The following is a 19,304-nucleotide window of genomic DNA, read 5'->3' on the forward strand; positions in this document are numbered from 1 at the left end:
TTGGGGCCTTGTAAAAAAATCAGTTGACCATAGATTTGGTGGCCATTTCTGCACTCTTGATTCGATTCCATTGGTCAGTGCTTCTGTGTTTGTGCCAGTACCATGCTGTTTTGATGAATGTGGCTTTATAATAGGCTTTAAAGTCAGGGAGTGTTAATTCTCCCACTTTGTTCTTCTTTTTTTAGGATGCTTTTAGGGATTCATGATCTCTTTCCTTTCCAAGTGAATTTGGTAGTTAGCTTTTCCAAATCTTCAAAGTAAGTTGTTGGAATTTTGATTGCTGTAGATCAATTGAGGGAGAATTGACATCTTAACTATATTTAGCATTTCTAGCCATGAGCAGGGAATATCTTTCCACATTGCCTTTGATTTCTTTTAGCAGTGTTATATAGTTTTCTGTGTACAAGTCTGTCTGTAGTTAAGTGTAGGAGCCAAAGGGTTAAAACAAGACCTGCAGAATTTGCTGGGAGCAGCTGGCATCCCTGGGTGGACAAGAAACTGAGGAGATTGTTACTTGCTTTGATTGGAACAGTCTGGGAGGAACAGAATGTTTCTTTACCCCCAAATGGTTATGTTAAGTATGAAGAAAGTTAGGTACTTTATGTCCTTAGGAAACCCTGCAGTATATAAGCAGGAGCTGGTGCAGAATTAAGTTGTCTCTTTCTTTCTTTCAGGGAACTTGAAGGATATTAAGGAATGATGAGAAAGAGACTGAAAGAAAGAGACAGACAGATGCACCAACTCCTTTTGATTTCAATGTCATGAGTGTCAGTACAAGACAGGGCTAAAATTGAGGGTGCCTCACAGAAAAAGTGATAGATTACATTGGACTTGCAGAAATGCAAACTGTGTATGTACACAGTGGCCAAGGAGCCAGTAAAGCTGATCATGTTGGACCCAGGGACAAGGGCACAGCAGAGTCTCATGTACATAACAACTTGGTAGTGAAGAGGATTGCAGTTCACTGCATAGCAGGCATAGTCCATTGAAGAGAAGAGGAACTACTCAGTGGCACACAAGAAGAAAAGAATACACCTGGTTGTGGCAGCCTGATAATGAAATATGCTTGTTGGAAGTCAGTAAGTTCACTAAAGGTTTTAGAGGTGATGACCGTTAAGTAACAAAGGTCAAAAAATGAGAGGCGATGAAGAAAAAGTTCACTGGGGTGAGAAGCTGGAGATCCAGGCAGATTATTAGTACCACCACGGTATTACCCAGTACAATAATCAGATATATGAGGAGAAATATTATAAGGAGAACCCTCCAGATCACTTCAGAATCTTTCAATCTGATAAGGGTGAAGTCAGGCACATTTATGTTATTCCTACTTCCCATAGCATTCACCTGTTGCAAACTGCTGAGAAATTAAATGTAATACTTGGCATGAGTGATTGTAAAAAGTTTTTGTGTTTATATGAGTGATTCTGCATTTCAAAAATTAGTTTCATAGTCTTAGAAATATATAATGAGTAATTTGCAAAATGTGAAGGGAAAATTCTTACTTTTACTGCCAAATATAAATGAGGTTCTAATACATCCTTTGCATTTCATATAATAGAAATTCATTAATGTTGAATAATTAGGATGACTGATTATAAATGCTTCCATTTATTAATAAATTTATACAGATAAAAGATTATTTCAAAGATATTGCTGTTGTTCCCATCTGTTAGTTGAGAGTGAAAGGTTTTAAGATATGAGGTAATTGAGAGAGAAGGTAAACAAAAAATTAACTTATCCAGCATCATAACCATTAAGTGTAGATTCTATGATTCAACAAAGATTGGTTGAATCAAGAGAGCATATATAGCACATTGTATTTCTATTTATGATTACCTGCAGGCAAATAATAAAGTGATATATATGTAACAAATAATGATAGTTTTAATGCATCATTTTCTGTTGTTTTGTATTCAATATTATGTAATACAAAGGACACATAAGAAAGTAAGTCCTAGGCCTCTTTACTGGGTGCACTAATATTCTATACTGTGCATTAATATTAATTTTCAAAAGATAATGTGTTTTTTTACTTTTTAAATTTAAAATAAAATTTCTTCCAAAAATTATATTTTGAAATTCTGTTCATTGTTGGTACATCCTGATTCTGCAAATTCTATGTTATCATTTCTACAAATCCTGGCATTATTTAGGTAAGACCTAAATTATATGTCTATGGATAAGGATATTTTTCTAATTTCTCATTTTATTTGATCAACAATAAAGCCTTCTAACTTTGAGAATAATACTTACCTTAGAAAAGAGAAGAACAGTTTCAAGTATGACTGTCTAAAACTGTGTCAAGCTTCAATGTGTCCCACATATACAACATGTTTACCAATTAAGGAACTGAAAATTTCTGCAATATATCTGTTTTCTTTTAGAAAAGTTATTTTTAAATTCTTGTTCAGACATTTTGCTTTACTCTGAGGAAAAATAAATTAACCCCAAATTTTTCTCAGATCCTGGTCAAATGAAACTTCCCTTGAAATTGCACATCACAAGTATATTAAGGAGCTTCTGTGAAAAAGGCAGGACAGAGTATACCTGCCTTTCCCTTACTAATGCCAAGGCACCTCTTATGTTGAGGACTCCTGATAATGCCCCATTCAGCTGTCTCTGTGACCAATTCCCAAGGAAATTATTGGGCATGTTTCCAGGAACTAATGCATCAATGTTAAGTTTAAACCAGAGAATCCCTTTTCTCTTACACACCACATAATTTTGACAATGATGATATTCTTCTGAGGTCCTGTAATATCTGACTGGGTAATAAAGAAGGTATTTTATAGGGAAATGCTTAATTACCCTGTGACTGAGAGCCCAGTCCATTAACTACCAGGGATGGAATAGCACATTTTTTATTATGAAACATGTTCATATTTAAATGTGTGACACTATCAGGGAATTAAATATTTGTTCATTACACTAAAATTAGAATATAACAATTCAAGGAAGAAAATTTAAAAAATCATTGTGTTTCTAATCTTGACATATATATTCTTACAGTTATCTTCCTTTAGGCATAGCTAATTTATATCTATACTTATGTGGTCATTAATTTTTATCATGCTGTATTTTCAGTATCATTCAGATTTTGTGGCTAAATATTCATAATATAGCTTATCCTTAGTTATATTAGACTTTTATAAAACTGATAAAGTTTTATGTATTTTCAACTGGCTGGTGCAACCTAACAGTTCTTTAGGCATATGTACCAGCTGATGAATGATCATTTCTGAGGCATCACAAAGACAACTTAATGTCTCCATTCAGATTTGGCAGTTTCAAATAATTCATTGTTACAGAAGATGTATTGCTGTATTCATCAAAAAAAGTATTTCTGCAACTTTTTTTGTGTTTTTGTGTTCTTCACTATTATTTTATTAGAATAAACAAGAAAGAAGAAAGTAAGAATAACTGCTGAGATGTACAACATTTTGTAATTAATGACTACAAAATTTTCTCCTCTGTTTATAAAGAACATAGTTGCTTTCTTGTGAATCTCAAAAATATTAATATTATAATAAATTTTCAGGAAGCACTGGATGTAACTCTTATAGAAAAAACTGCTTACACTCCAAAATTCCAGGAGGGAATTTGTTGGTATGGATAAAGGAGCTACAAATTAATGCATTTTATATTTGGTGAACTTTTAGATGTATATTCATTAAAAAATTAGTGATAGTGTGCCAAACTTAATTGGTGATTAGAAAGCCTGCACCAATTTATTTTACAATAGGTGACCTTGGTGCTTCAATCAAATGAGAGAATAACACCGTTAGTCAATGCCATCCCAATAGGGCAGGTTATATTTGCAAAATCACGAGGAGAGAATTTTTTCAATGCATTGGAATCAATTCTTTATAGTCATTGAGTGAAATTTTGAGTAATATGAGTGAAGGTTGAAGAGAGAATAATTTACAAAACTAATTCTATAACTGATCTATTTTTCTGAATCTTTATTGCTGGCATTCCAATTGATCAACTCTACTAGTAACATAGAATTGGTAGAAGACTGGAAGTGAGAGACAAAGGAAATATGACTGCTTTGTCTTAGATTTCCACACAATTAGCTCTTTATCCCTGAAAATTATTCAGTGCTATTTATTTTGAAATATATGGCTGCACTTAATACTGTCAAATTTTATGTGTTTTGAAGCTCTGTTAAGGACTTTAATGTCTTCAGAAAAATTAGTGCTGTTTTAATTTTATACTACCCTTTATATCTCTGGAATAGAGGTTTACTTCTAGCATGACTATATTGCCACAATAGTTTAGTATTTTAATATATTTATATTCATAAAGTACATATTTCACTTTTAACTAGATTCTTATAGACATAACTGGGTTTACTTTTTAATTGAATAAGTTACTCTGTCTTTTAATTGGAATGTCTTATCTCCTTACACTTAAAATAATTATTAATGTGTTATTTTCAATTTAAGTCATCCATTTTAGGACTTCCAACACCACTTTCCTGGCTTCTTTCAGTTTAATAAAATATTTAATATTAAATAGTATTCTCTTGTTAGTTTCCATGATACCTCATTTAATTATACTGTCAGTGATTTTTCCAGGGGTTAAAATGTACATCCTTAACTAAAGGACAAATACTGTATGGTCCCACTGATGTGAACCGACATTCGAGAACAAACTTGGAATATGTCATTGGTAACAGAGACCAACAGGACTTAGAAACAGGGTAAGATAACGGGTAATTGGAGCTGAAGGGATACAGACTGTGCAACAGGACTAGATACAAAAACTCAAAAATGGACAGCACAATAATACCTAATTGTAAAGTAATCATGTTAAAACACTGAATGAAGCTGCATCTGAGCTATAGGTTTTTTTTTGTTTGTCTGTTTGTTTGTGTCTTTTTTTTACTATTATTATTATTTTTATTTTTTTCTCTATATTAACATTCTATATCTTTTTCTGTTGTTTTGATAGTTCTTTTCCTAAATCGATGCAAATGTACTAAGAAATGATGATCATGCATCTTTGTGATGATGTTAAGAATTACTGATTGCATATGTAGAATGGAATGATTTCTAAATGTTGTGTTAATTTCTTTTTTTTCTTTAGTTAATAAAAAAAATGTACATCCTTAAATTATTGCAGTTCCCTTTAAAAATAAAATTCCAGAAACCATCAGTTAGGAAAAACAGACTTTGGGCATACTGTCAAAGGCATAAAAAATGATCCTTGATATGCTCAAAGAAGCCAAAGGAAGACAAATAATTAAAGGATATCATAAGAATTTCAATAAAATTGATTTAAAATAAATTTAAAAGGGACTACACATAAATACTAAGCTTGAAGAAAATGATAAAAAATAAGAAATTCCTTAGAGGATTTTGACTGTAGATTAGACCTGGTATAGGGAAAAAATCAGTAAACCATAAGATAAGACATATGAAATGATTCAATCTGAGGAGGAAAAGTGAAATCACTGATAAGGAATGAACAGACTCTAAGAGACGTTTGGTGCACCATCAAGAATACTAATATATTCCTTATGGTGACTCAGGAGAAGAAAGAGGGAAAGGTTCAGAATGTATATTTCAAGACATATGGCTGAAAACTTCCCAAATTTATTTAAAACATGAATGTACACCCGACAACCCAACCAACACAACACAGAATGAACATGTAGAGAGACTTGTCTAGATACACTGTTGTCTAAATGTCAACTTCTTAGGACAAGGAGAGTTTGCTGAAAGGCTTAGGAAAAGAGCAATATGTTTTGTAAAATGAAGTGCAGACTTCTCTTTAGAAACAACTGAGGAAAAAACTCATTGAGACAAAATATTTACATGCTGAAAGAAAAGAATTGCCAATTAAGAATTTATATCCAAGAAGACTGTCTTAAAAATGAAGGGGAGATAAAGACAAGCCTAGAAAAATAAAACACGAAGAAGTTCATTACCATTAAACCTGACTTACAAGCAATACTAAAGGGAGATTTTCACACTGAAAGAAAAAGACACTAGACAGTGGATTGAAGAAGGAGAAAATAATAAAGACTTCTGGTAGAGGTAAACATATGGGTATATATAAACCCCATTATTATTATTACATTGTGTTTTCTGTACCTAGCTCCACTCTTTAGTTGTTAAATGTTGTAAATAGAAAATAGGTAAAAGTAATGACACATCTATGTTTTATGGCATTCAATTTGAAAAGACATAATTTCTATAGATGGGGGAATGGAAGAAAAAAGAAAGTGCTTGTGTATGCTACTGAAGTCAAATTGCTCTAAAATCATGTGAATGCTATAGATTTATGAGTTTATATTTAATCCTTGTGGTAAACCACAACAACAGCATCTGAAAATATGCAGAAGAAAATGAGAAGGTACTCAAAATGGTACAAAAAATACAAAGAATTACACTATATATTAATAGAGAGGTCAAGTCAACAAAAGCATATATCAATTGTATATGTATGTATGCATGCATGGATGTTTGTATCTAAAGAGTAGAACCCCACAATACATGATGCTAACATTGACATAACTGAAGGGTTAAATAAATGGATCTAAGGTAATAATAGGGTAAATCAATTTACCATATACAACAATGCATACTACATCTATACAGAAAATTGATAAGAAAATAAAAGACCTAAATGACACTATGAACCAACTAAAGCTAACAAACTCTTGACCCACAACACCAAATACTCATTACTTTCCAGTGCACAGAGGTCATTCTCCAGGATAGGTTTTATGATAAGTCACAGAACAAGTACTAATATATTTAACAAATTAGAAATCGTGCTGTGTATCTTCTTTGACCCTGCTGGAATTAAGCTAGTAATCAATAACTGAATGATAACTGGAAATATCACAAATATGAGGAAATCAAACAGCACACTCAACCCACAGGTCAAAAAAAGATCACAAAGGCAATTAGAAAATATCTTGAAGTAAATGAACAAAAATTCAGTAAACCAAACTTATAGGATGCAACAAATATAGCAGTGAGAAACTCATGGGTGTAAATGCTTACTATAAAGAAAGAAAGAGGGAGGGGTGCAAGGGTAGTTCAGTAGTAGATTTCTCATCTGCCATGTGGGAGACCTGGGTTCAATACCTGGCCCATGCAGTTACCCCCCCAAGAAAACAAACAAAGACAACAACAAAAAATTCAACAAATGGTGCTGCAGTAATGGGATATACTCATATGGAAAAATAATGAAATGTGACCCCACCATACAGCATAAAAAAAAAAGAGATCTCACAACTTGAGGAAATAGAACAACAAAGATTGAGAAATTACAAAGATGATAGTGGCAATAAAGGAAATTGAGAATAAAGGAACAAAGAGTATCAATAAACTAAAAGTGGGTTCCTTGGAAAGATCAATACAATTCATGACACTTAACTTAGACTCACAAAGAAAAAAAGAAAGAGGAAGCAAACAAATCATAAATGAAAAAAAGGTACATTACCATCATACCCAAAGAAATAAAAAGAAGTCAAAGAGGATACTATGGACAGCAGTAACCCCTAAATTTAATAACCTAGATGTAATGGAAAAGAACTTAGAAAACCACAAACTACCTACACTTACTCCAGAAGAAAGAGAAGATCTTGGCAGACCAAAAACATTGAAAGTAATAAAACCAATCATCAAAAATTTCTCATCTAAAAGAAAAAGCCCCAATGGGGTTGAGAAGATGGCGGCTTAGTAAGACGCGCAGATCTTAGTTTCTCCTCCAGGACAACTACTAGGGGAATAGAAATGATACAGAACAGCTCCCAAAGCCATGACAGAGATAAAAAAGACAGCGTACCCCATCCTGGAACGGCTGACTGGCTGAGAGAACCTGCTCTGGTGAGATCGCCGAGGGGCGCGGGCTTCACTGGGCGGGAAGGCAAGTGGCCGGAGTCACTCCCTTCCCCCTTCCCAGCCAGGCTGGGAGAATTAGACAGGCAGTCCCCTCAAACTGTGGCGGTTGGCACCCACACCACACGCGGCCCCACAGACCAACTGAGAGAATTGGATCGGAAATCCCCAGGCCATGGAGAACGGTGACGGGGGGGGCCTTCCAGACCCGAGACTCCCCGGTAACGTGCACTCTCACGGGCGGGCCGCTGTGCCTGGCACCCTTCCGCCACGCTTGGTGCCCCGGGCCAACTAGGAAATTCGGACGGGTGCTTTCCCGGGCTGCGGCAGCCAGCGACCCTCCCCGCGTTGGGACCCTGGGCTGGCTGGCACTCTTCCAAGCTGCTTCGGCTAGTGAAACTCCCGGACAGCGAGAGTTTTCCAAAGTTAAAGGTCCCACAGCACCTTTTACTGGTGGGACCCGCAGAAAAACGTGTGCCACGAGCGCCACCTACTGGGCAGGATAAAAAAAACAGAACCCAGAGATTTCACAGGAAAATCTTACAAACTTTTGGATTCAACACCCAGGGAAATCTGTCTAAATGCGCAGATGCCAGCAGAAGATAATGGATCACGCTCAAAAAATTGAAAATATGGCCCAGTCAAAGGAACAAACCAATAGTTCAAATGAGATACAGGAGCTGAGACAACTAATGCTGAATATATGAACAGAAATGGAAACCTCTTCAAAAACGAAATCGATAAATAGAGGGAGGACATGAAGAAGACATGGGCTGAACATAAAGAAGAAATAGAAAAACTGAAAAAAGAAATCACAGAACTTATGGAAGTGAAGGACAAAGTAGAAAAGATGGAAAAAACAATGGATACCTACAATGATAGATTAAAAGAGACAGAAGATAGAATTAGTGATTTGGAGGATGGAACATCTGAATTCCAAAAACAAACAAACTATCGGGAAAAGAATGGAAAAATTAGAACAGGGTATCAGGGAACTCAAGGACAATATGAAGCACACAAATATACGTGTTGTGGGTGTCCCAGAAGGAGAAGAGAAGGGAAAAGGAGGAGAAAAACTAATGGAAGAAATTATCACTGAAAATTTCCCAACTCTTATGAAAGACCTAAAATTACAGATCCAAGAAGTGCAGTGCACCCCAAAGACATTAGACCCAAATAGGCGTTCTCCAAGACACTTACTAGTTAGAATGTCAGAGGTCAAAGAGAAAGAGAGGATCTTGAAAGCAGCAAGAAAAAACAATCCATCACATACAAGGGAAACCCAATAAGACTATGTGTAGATTTCTCAGCAGAAACCATGGAAGCTAGAAGACAGTGGGATGATATATTTAAAATACTAAAAGAGAAAAACTGCCAACCAAGACTCCTATATCCAGAAAAATTGTCCTTCAAAAATGAGGGAGAAATTAAAACATTCTCAGACAAAAAGTCACTGAGAGAATTTGTGACCAAGAGACCAGCTCTGCAAGAAATACTAAAGGGAGCACTAGAGTCAGAAATGAAAAGACAGAAGAGAGAGGTATGGAGAAGAGTGTAGAAAGAAGGAAAGTCAGATATGATATATATAATGCAGAAGGCAAAATGGTAGAGGAAAATATTATCCAAACAGTTATAACACTAAATGTTAATGGACTGAATTCCCCAATCAAAAGACATAAACTGGCAGAATGGATTAAAAAACAGGATCCTTCTATATGCTGTCTACAGGAAACACATCTTAGACCCAAAGATAAACATAGGTTGAAAGTGAAAGGTTGGGAAAAGATATTTCATGCAAATAACAACCAGAAAAGAGCAGGAGTGGCTACACTAATATCCAACAAATTAGACTTCAAATGTAAAGCAGTTAAAAGAGACAAAGAAGGACACTATATACTAATAAAAGGAACAATTAAACAAGAAGACATAACAATCATAAATATTTATGCATCGAACCAGAATGACCCAAAATACGTGAGGAATACACTGCAAACACTGAAAAGGGAAATAGACTCATATACCATAATAGTTGGAGACTTCAATTCCCCACTCTCATCAATGGACAGAACATCTAGACAGAGGATCAATAAAGAAATAGAGAATCTGAATATTACTATAAATAGCTAGACTTAACAGACATTTATAGGACATTACATCCCACAACAGCAGGATACAACTTTTTCTCAAGTGCTCATGGATCATTCTCAAAGATAGACCATATGCTGGGTCACAAAGCAAGTCTTAACAAATTTAAAAAGATTGAAATCATACACAACACTTTCTCGGATCATAAAGGAATGAAGTTGGAAATCAATAATAGGCGGAGTGCCAGAAAATTCACAAATACGTGGAGGCTCAACAACACACTCTTAAACAACGAGTGGGTCAAAGTAGATATTGCAAGAGAAATTAGTAAATACCTCGAGGCGAATGAAAATGAAAACACAACATATCAAAACTTATGGGATGCAGCAAAGGTAGTGCTAAGAGGGAAATTTACTGCCCTAAATGCCTATATCAGAAAAGAAGAAAAGGCAAAAATGCAGGAATTAACAGTTCACTTGGAAGAACTGGAGAAAGAACAGCAAACTAATCCCAAAGCAAGCAAAAGGAAAGAAATAATAAAGATCAGAGCAGAAATAAATGAAATTGAAAACATGAAAACAATAGAGAAAATCAATAAGGCCAGAAGTTGGTTCTATGAGAAAATCAATAAGATTGATGGGCCCATATCAGGATTGACAAAAAGAAGAAGAGAGAGGATGCAAATGAATAAGATCAGAAATGGAAGAGGAGACATAACTACTGACCTCACAGAAATAAAGGAGGTAATAACAGGATACTATGAACAACTTTACGCTAATAAATACAACAATTTAGATGGAATGGATGGGTTCCTGGAAAGACATGAACAACTAACTTTGACTCAAGAAGAAATAGATGACTTCAACAAACCAATCACAAGTAAAGAAATTGAATTAGTCACTCAAAAGCTTCCTGAAAAGAAAAGTCCAGGACCAGACGGCTTCACATGTGAATTCTACCAAACATTCCAGAAAGAATTAGTACCAACTCTCCTCAAACTCTTCAAAAAAATCGAAGTGGAGGGAAAACTACCTAATTCATTCTATGAAGCCAACATCACCCTCATACCAAAACCAGGCAAAGATATTACAAAAAAAGAAAACTACAGACCAATCACTCTAATGAATATAGATGCAAAAATCCTCAATAAAATTCTAGCAAATCGTATCCAACAACACATTAAAAGAATTATACATCATGACCAAGTAGGATTCATCCCAGGTATGCAAGGATGGTTCAACATAAGAAAATCAATTAATGTAATACACCATATCAACAAATCAAAGCAGAAAAATCACATGATCATCTCAATTGATGCAGAGAAGGCATTTGACAAGATTCAACATCCTTTCCTGTTGAAAACACTTCAAAAGATAGTAATACAAGGGAACTTCCTTAAAATGATAGAGGGAATATATGAAAAACCCACAGCTAATACCATCCTCAATGGGGAAAAATTGAAAACTTTCCCCCTAAGATCAGGAACAAGACAAGGATGTCCACTATCACCACTATTATTCAACCTTGTGTTGGAGGTTCTAGCCAGATCAATTAGACAAGAAAAAGAAATACAAGGCATCAAAATTGGAAAGGAAGAAGTAAAACTATCACTGTTTGCAGACGATATGATACTATACATCGAAAACCCGGAAAAATCCACATCAAAACTACTAGAGCTAATAAATGAGCACAGCAAAGTAGCAGGTTACAAGATCAACATTCAAAAATCTGTAGCATTTCTATGCACTAGTAATGAACAAGCTGAGGGGGAAATCAAGAAACGAATCCCATTTACAATTGCAACTAAAAGAATAAAATACCTAGGAATAAATTTAACTAAAGAGACATAAAACCTATATAAAGAAAACTAAAAAAAATTGTTAAAAGAAATCACAGAAGACCTAAATAGATGGAAGGGCATACCATGTTCATGAATTGGAAGACTAAATATAGTTAAGATGTCAATTCTACCTAAATTGATTTACAGATTCAATGCAATACCAATCAAAATCCCAACAACATATTTTTCAGAAATAGAAAAACCAATAAGCAAACTTATCTGGAAGGGTGGGGTGCCCCGAATTGCTAAAAACATCTTGAGGGAAAAAACGAAGCTGGAGGTCTCACACTGCCTGACTTTAAGGCATATTATGAAGTCACAGTGGTCAAAACAGCATGGTATTGGCATAAAGATAGATATATCGACCAATGGAATCGAATAGAGTGCTCAGATAAAGACCCTCTCATCTATGGACATTTGGTCTTTGATAAGGCAGTCAAGCCAACTCACCTGGGACAGAACAGTCTCTTCAATAAATGGTGCCTAGAGAACTGGATATCTATGTGCAAAAGAATGAAAGAAGACCCATGTCTCACCCCCTATACGAAAGTTAACTCAAAATGGATCAAAGATCTAAACATTAGGTCTAAGACCATAAAACAGTTAGAGGAAAATGTTGGGAGATATCTTATGAATCTTACAACTGGAGGCGGTTTTATGGACCTTAAACCTAAAGCAAGAACACTGAAGAAGGAAATAAATAAATGGGAGCTCCTCAAAATTAAACACTTTTGTGCATCAAAGAACTTCATCAAGAAAGTAGAAAGACAGCCTACACAATGGGAGACAATATTTGGAAATGACATATCAGATAAAGGTCTAGTATAAAGAGATTGTTCAACTCAACAACAAAAAGACAGCCAACCCAATTACAAAATGGGAAAAAGACTTGAACAGACACCTATCAGAAGAGGAAATACAAATGGCCAAAAGGCACATGAAGAGATGCTCAATGTCCCTGGCAATTAGAGAAATGCAAATCAAAACCGCAATGAGATATCATCTCACACCCACCAGAATGGCCATTATCAACATAACAGAAAATGACAAGTGCTGGAGAGGATGCAGAGAAAGACACACACTTATCCACTGTTGGTGGGAATGTCAAATGATGCAACCACTGTGGAAGGCAGTTTGGCGGTTCCTCAAAAAGCTGAATATAGAATTGCCATACGACCCAGCAATACCGTTGCTGGGAATCTACTCAAAGGACTTAAGGGCAAAGACACAAACGGACATTTGCACACCAATGTTTATAGCAGTGTTATTTACAATTGCAAAGAGATGGAAACAGCCAAAATCTCCATCAACAGATGAGTGGCTAAACAAACTGTGGTATATACATACGATGGAATATTATGCAGCTTTAAGACAGGATAAACTTATGAAGCATGTAATAACATGGATGGACCTAGAGAACATTATGCTGAGGGAGTCTAGCCAAAAACTAAAGGACAAATACTGTATGGTCCCACTGATGTGAATGGACATTCGAGAATAAATTTGGAATATGTCGTTGGTAACAGAGTCCAGCAGGAGGTAGAAACAGGGTAAGATAATGGGCAATTGGAGCTGAAGGGATACAGACTGTGCAACAGGACTAGATACAAAAACTCAAAAATGGACAGCACAATAATACCTAATTGTAAAGTAATCATGTTAAAACACTGAATGAAGCTGCATCTGAGCCATAGGTTTTTGTTTTGTTTTGTTTTGTTTTGTTTGTACTATTATTACTTTTATTTTTTTCTCTATATTAACATTCTATATCTTTTTCGGTTGTGTTGCTAGTTCTTCTAAACCGATGCAAATGTACTAAGAAATGATGATCATACATCTTTGTGATGATGTTAAAAATTACTGATTGCATATGTAGAATGGTATGATTTCTAAATGTTGTGTTAATTTCTTTTTTTCTGTTAATAAAAAAAAGAGAAGGGGTAATTGGAGCTGAAGGGATACAAACTGTGCAACAGGACTGGATATAAAAACTCAGAAATGGACAGCACAATACTACCTAATTGTAATGCAATTATGTTAAAACATTGAATGAACCTACATGTGAGGTATAGGGTTTTTTTTCTCCCTATTATCGTTTTAATTCTTATTCTGTTGTCTTTTTATTTCTTTTTCTAAATCGATGCAAATGTACTAAGAAATGATGAATATGCAACTATGTGATGATATTAAGAATTACTGATTGTACATGTAGAATGGAATGATTTCTAAATGTTTTGTTAATTTTTTTTAAATTAATAAAAAAAAAGAAAAAGCCTGGCCAGATAGCTTCACTCACCAGCGAAGCTTATACCATAAAAATCCAAAAACCCCAGTCCTGCTCAAATTTCTCAAAATAAGTAATGCTCAGACAACACTTCCTAACTCATTCTAAGAAGTCAGGATCACTCTAATACAAAAGACATATAGAGATATCACAAGAAAATTATGGAACAATACCCCTTATGAATATAAATATGAAAATCTTCAACAAAATACTAAAAAGTGAATTCAATAGCACCTTAAAAGAATTACTCACCATGATTAAAATTAATTTATCCCAGGTATGTAAGGGTGGTACAGCAAAAGAAAATCAATAATTCTTATACCTCCCTATAGAAGGAAGAATAAAACAGGTGATTTAAACAAATGCAGAAAATTCATTTTACAAAACCAAGCAACCCTTCTTGATAAAAACAGTCAGAAAACTATAAATAGTAGGAACTTAAAATTATAAAGGTCATTTTGAAAAACCTACAGCTACGTTTATATTGAATGGTGAAAGGATGAAACCTTTCCCTCTAAGATCAAGAATAAGACAATGATGTCCACCTTCCCCAACGATATTTAACACTATACTGGTGGTTCTAACCAAAATAAATAGGCAAGGAAAGATAGCAAGTAAAGTGTTTGCTAAAACTGCTGAGATGCAATATACCAGAAATGGATTGGCTTTTACAAAGAATATTTATTAGGTTATAAATTTATAGTTCTAAAACCACAGAAATGTCTGAATTAAGGTGTCAACTCAATGACACCTTGACTCTGAAGACAGGCTGTTGGCATCTGGAACACCTCTGTCAAATGAAGGGATGTGGCTAGCCTCTGCTGGTCCTTGGTCCCAGTTTTTTGCTTTCAGCTTCTGATTCCAGGGTCTTTGTTAACTTCTCTGGGGCAGATTCTGGATTTCTCCTCTTAATTTACAATCTTCCAGGGAGGTTTTTGTTTGTTTTTTTTGTTTTTGTGAGTGTCTGTGCATTCTCCAAAATGTCTCTCTCTTACAGGACTCCAGTAAGAGGTTTATGGCTCACCTTGAATGGGTGGGGTCACATCACCATGGAAACAGTCTAATCAAAAGGTCACACCCACCAGTAGTTTTGTCCCTACAAGACTGGATTAGAATATGACTATTCTGGGGTACATAACAGTTTCAAAATAATACAAAGAGGAAATAAAACATATCCAAGTTGGGAAGGAAGAAATAAACCTCACCATTTTCATGTGGCATTATGCCATATATGGAAAATTTTGAAAAATACACAATAAACCTGCTACCTCTTAGAGATAATAAACTAATTTAGTGATATCTCAGGATACAATATCAACAAGTAAGTTCATCAGTGTTTCTATTCTCAATTGATGAACATTTTTCAGTGGAAATTTTAAAAAGTTCCAAATAAAATAGCAGCCAAATTAATCTTACGTCTATGTTGGGATCAAAGAAAAAATGTAAAGGACATATGCAGAAATAGCAAAACATTGATGAAATGAATTAAAGACCTAAGTAAATGGGAAGACATTCCATGCTCATGGGTTGGAAGACTAAATATTGTTAACAGGTCAATTCTACCAAAAATTATTTGCAGAGTCAGTGAACTCTCATTCAAAATTTCAAGAACTTTCCATGTAGAAATGGAAAAGCTAGTCATCAAAGTGATAAGGAGGCCATATAAAGGGTCTTAAATAGCAAAACCTACTTTAAAAATAAGAAGGATGTTGGAGGACTAAGAATTTCTGATTTTAGAACTTATTATAAAGTTACAGTAATCAAATCATCAAAATATGGCACAAGGGCAGACACATATCAATGGAACTGAATTAGGAGTTCAGAAATCAAGCCTCATATCAATGGCCACCTGATTTTGAAATTGGTCCCTATTCCACTCAGTTGAGAGAATAGTTTAACAAATGGTATTGGGGAATCTGGATGTTTATATGCAATTGAATGAATGTGGAACCCAACCTCTCACTATATACCACAATTAAATGAAAACAAATTAAATACAAAAAAGAAAACGTAAAAAACAATATAACTCTTTTGGGATTGCCATAGGTATTAAACTATTGTTAGAACAAATTGGGTGGTTAGGAGTCAGTGGACCATGAGTTCCAACCATTGCTGCAGGATGAGGAGGGGGGTGGGGACCTGAGTTTCGTCCCCTGTGATCTGTCAGTAGCTACTGTTAAAAAATAGTACAATTGAAAACTAGGGGACTATCAGCTTTCCCTGGGTCTGTGACAAGCCGCGCTCCAGCTTAGGCGTTCTAGGTGCCCGGGGTGGGCGTGGAGGGCTGGGTGGAAGGATTCCAAGTGCCCCAGAAAGCAGGGGGAGAAGGAACGTGTGCTGCGCGGCCCAGAGCTGGGAGGTTCGAAAAGCAGGGGAGAGCACCAGGAAGTCCCCGCGGAGCCAGGAGACAGAAACGCCTAGTCCCGGGGCTCGCCGAGCCAGTGGCAACGCAGGGAGCAGGAGATGCGGAAGGGAGCGTGGAAGCCGTGGAGCTGGATGAGAGGCTGGAGCCGGAGGTGGTTAGCAGGCTGCGCCCGGTTCACGGAGGAAAGAGGGGGCGCCTTGTCCGCCTGGGATGTGAGGATTTAGCGGGGTCCGGGAAGGCAGGAGGGCAGGAAGACGACGCCGGCAGTGCGGCAGGCAGGAATGACTGACCGAGCAGGAGGAGGAGCGGGGAAGTGACCACAGCAGCAAGGGGGAAGGGGCCGTCGGTTGAACCCGCGGCGGAGCTGGCGCCGCCTCCTCCTCCTGGCGCCTGTGCAAGCAGATCATTAACAGCAGCCTGGGCCACATCGCCCAGTACCTCAAGGGTCTGGAGGTGCTGGAGCTGGGTGGCTGCAGCAACATCACCAACAACGGACCTCTTGCTCATTGCCTGGGGACTGCAGCGCCTCAAGAGCCTTAACCTCCGCAGCTGTCACTTCCTGGACATGGGCTTCGGGCACTGGCCGACTTGAAGCACAGTGCAGTGGAGGGCTTCCTGGGCCTGGAACAACTCACGCTGGGGACTGCCAGAAGCTTACCGATCTTCCCTTAAAGCACATCTTCCGCGGGCTTCTGTGGGGGCATTTCGGACTCAAGCCTCCTGCAACAGTCGCACCTGGACAGCCTGCACAGTCTTAACCTGCACTCCTGTGACATCACTGATGCAGGCATCATGCATGTTGCCGCCGGCAGGTGCACCTATCAGGGCTAGATGTGTCCTGTGACAAGGTGGGGGACCAGATTCTGGCCTACATAGCTCAGGGGCTAGACGACTTCAAGCTCCTCTCTCTCTGTTCCTGTTATATTAGTGAAGATGGCAACACCCGCATGGTGCGACAGACACATGGATTGCACATGCTCAACATCCCCGACAGGATGTGCGTATCACAATCAAGCACCTGGAGCCAACCGCTGGGCACCTGAGCCAGGTCACCGCCATCGACCTGTATGGCTGTACCGAAATCACCAAGAGTGGCCTTGAGCCACTATGCAGCTGCCCCTCCCAAAGGTACTCAACCTGGGACGCTGGCAAATGAGGGACAGTGAGATGATCAGGTTAGGGCAGCAGCTCCAGCTCCCATTCTGCTGCCCTCCTTGTCCTCTAAAGCCATCACTGCCCCCTCCTCACTCTCCTTGCATAAGTACACATAAGTCATTGCAGTGGGTGGGATAGGGGAATAACAGGAAGCCTCAGGCTCATTTCTCCTCCCTCCTCCAGCACCCATCCCCACCAAGCTCCCATTCTCATCCCATCTGGGGATGGAAACTGACCTGACCACATCACTCCTCTGATACTGTAACCAGTTCCCCTCTGCTTTCCCCTGAGGATGGAGAGACAGATTCAGCTACTTACCCCCTCCTCTCAGCTAAGGGATGGAGACTGATTCTGCTGTTGTTTTCCCACTGTGATGCATTTGAAAATGGAGTGGAGGTTGGGGGAGAGTAACTAGTCCTTTCAATCCTGGGGAGTTGAGGAAAATGTCAGCCTTCACTTAAACTTTCATTTGAATACTGTGATCTGGTTTTTATTTTGAAGTGTATGAAAAGCAAACCCAACTACAACTGCCTTTTCATCCTTTTTCCAGTTCTGTAACTAGGCCCAGTCTCTCCTCACCATTCTTTTCCCAAACTCTGATATTCATGCTCACTTAATTATCTTTTGTCTTTTTTTTTTGAAGGAATTTGAAATCACAGCCTTTTTTAAGTACCTTTTTGTTCTGTCGAAAATCTCCCTCTCTCTCTCTCTCTCTCTCTCTCTCTGTATGTATATATGTATGAGTGTCTGGCTAGCTTGTTTTGGTTTAATTTTTTTCTCTGAAGGCCTGGTGTTCAGCAGGAGAGATATTTTGAGACTGAGACATTTTTGTCCCTAGCCTGGAAGCAAGACCCTTGGGTTTGTACATCTTTTTATTTTGGCTTCTTCCCAAACATCATCCATCCAGTGTAGTCCCACTTCTACTTTCTGGCTATACTTTTCTTCTTATCCATTATGATTTGAGAACCCAATGGTGTTTCTAAATCTTGACTCAGTTTATTGCACAAATATATGGGAGAAAAAAGAATTGAAATTTTTTTTTGTTTGTATGTTCTGTTTGGTGCAGATTATGTCCTGAAGATGATTATTATATACTGAAACTCCACCTTTCCTCACTCTCATCCCAAATTTCTTCACAAAAATGTCACCTAGTGAGGTTTCCTGTTGGAAGCAGAGGAGCAGAGTTGGCCTGTAAGGGAGGAGAATTCTATGTCTTATCTCTGTTCTGTTTTTAAAAAATGGAGTTTGTGGAATTTCAAAAACTTGTTTCTAAATGGAGGAACAGATCACTTTCTTTGTTTTGGTGGGGATTGGAACGTGTAGCTTATAAAAAAAAGATTCACTTTTTGCTAAATGCATATTTTGTTTGATTTTTTGTTTATTGTTTTAGAATCTTCCATAGCAACATGTGAGACCTTTACCATCATTGAGTAAAAGGAACCCAGAGACCTTTATCAATTAATTGTGTTGTTTGTAAATTTGTATAAATAATAACAAAGATCCTCTTAAAATGTTTATATTCTTATAGTATAAGGTTAACCTGATATTTATATAATCAAAGAAGAAATATGAAGCATGTTTTTGAAAAAAAGTACAATTATTTTTTAAATGCTATCATTAAAAGTAACAAATGTTCCACACTGATGCAAGTTGTTGTTTGTGGGGTGGTGTATGGGAATGCTGTATTGTATGAATTATTCTTTTGTAGATTCTTAA

General features: G+C 37.0%; 1 pseudogene; it reads left to right on the plus strand.

Annotated features, from left to right (window-relative positions):
* Positions 1–8,034: 8,034 nt before the first annotated feature.
* Positions 8,035–18,049, plus strand: LOC143649338 (uncharacterized; annotated as a pseudogene).
* Positions 18,050–19,304: the final 1,255 nt, after the last annotated feature.

This window comes from Tamandua tetradactyla, chromosome 11 (assembly GCF_023851605.1).
Source record: "Tamandua tetradactyla isolate mTamTet1 chromosome 11, mTamTet1.pri, whole genome shotgun sequence".
Taxonomy (NCBI): Eukaryota; Metazoa; Chordata; class Mammalia; order Pilosa; family Myrmecophagidae; genus Tamandua; species Tamandua tetradactyla.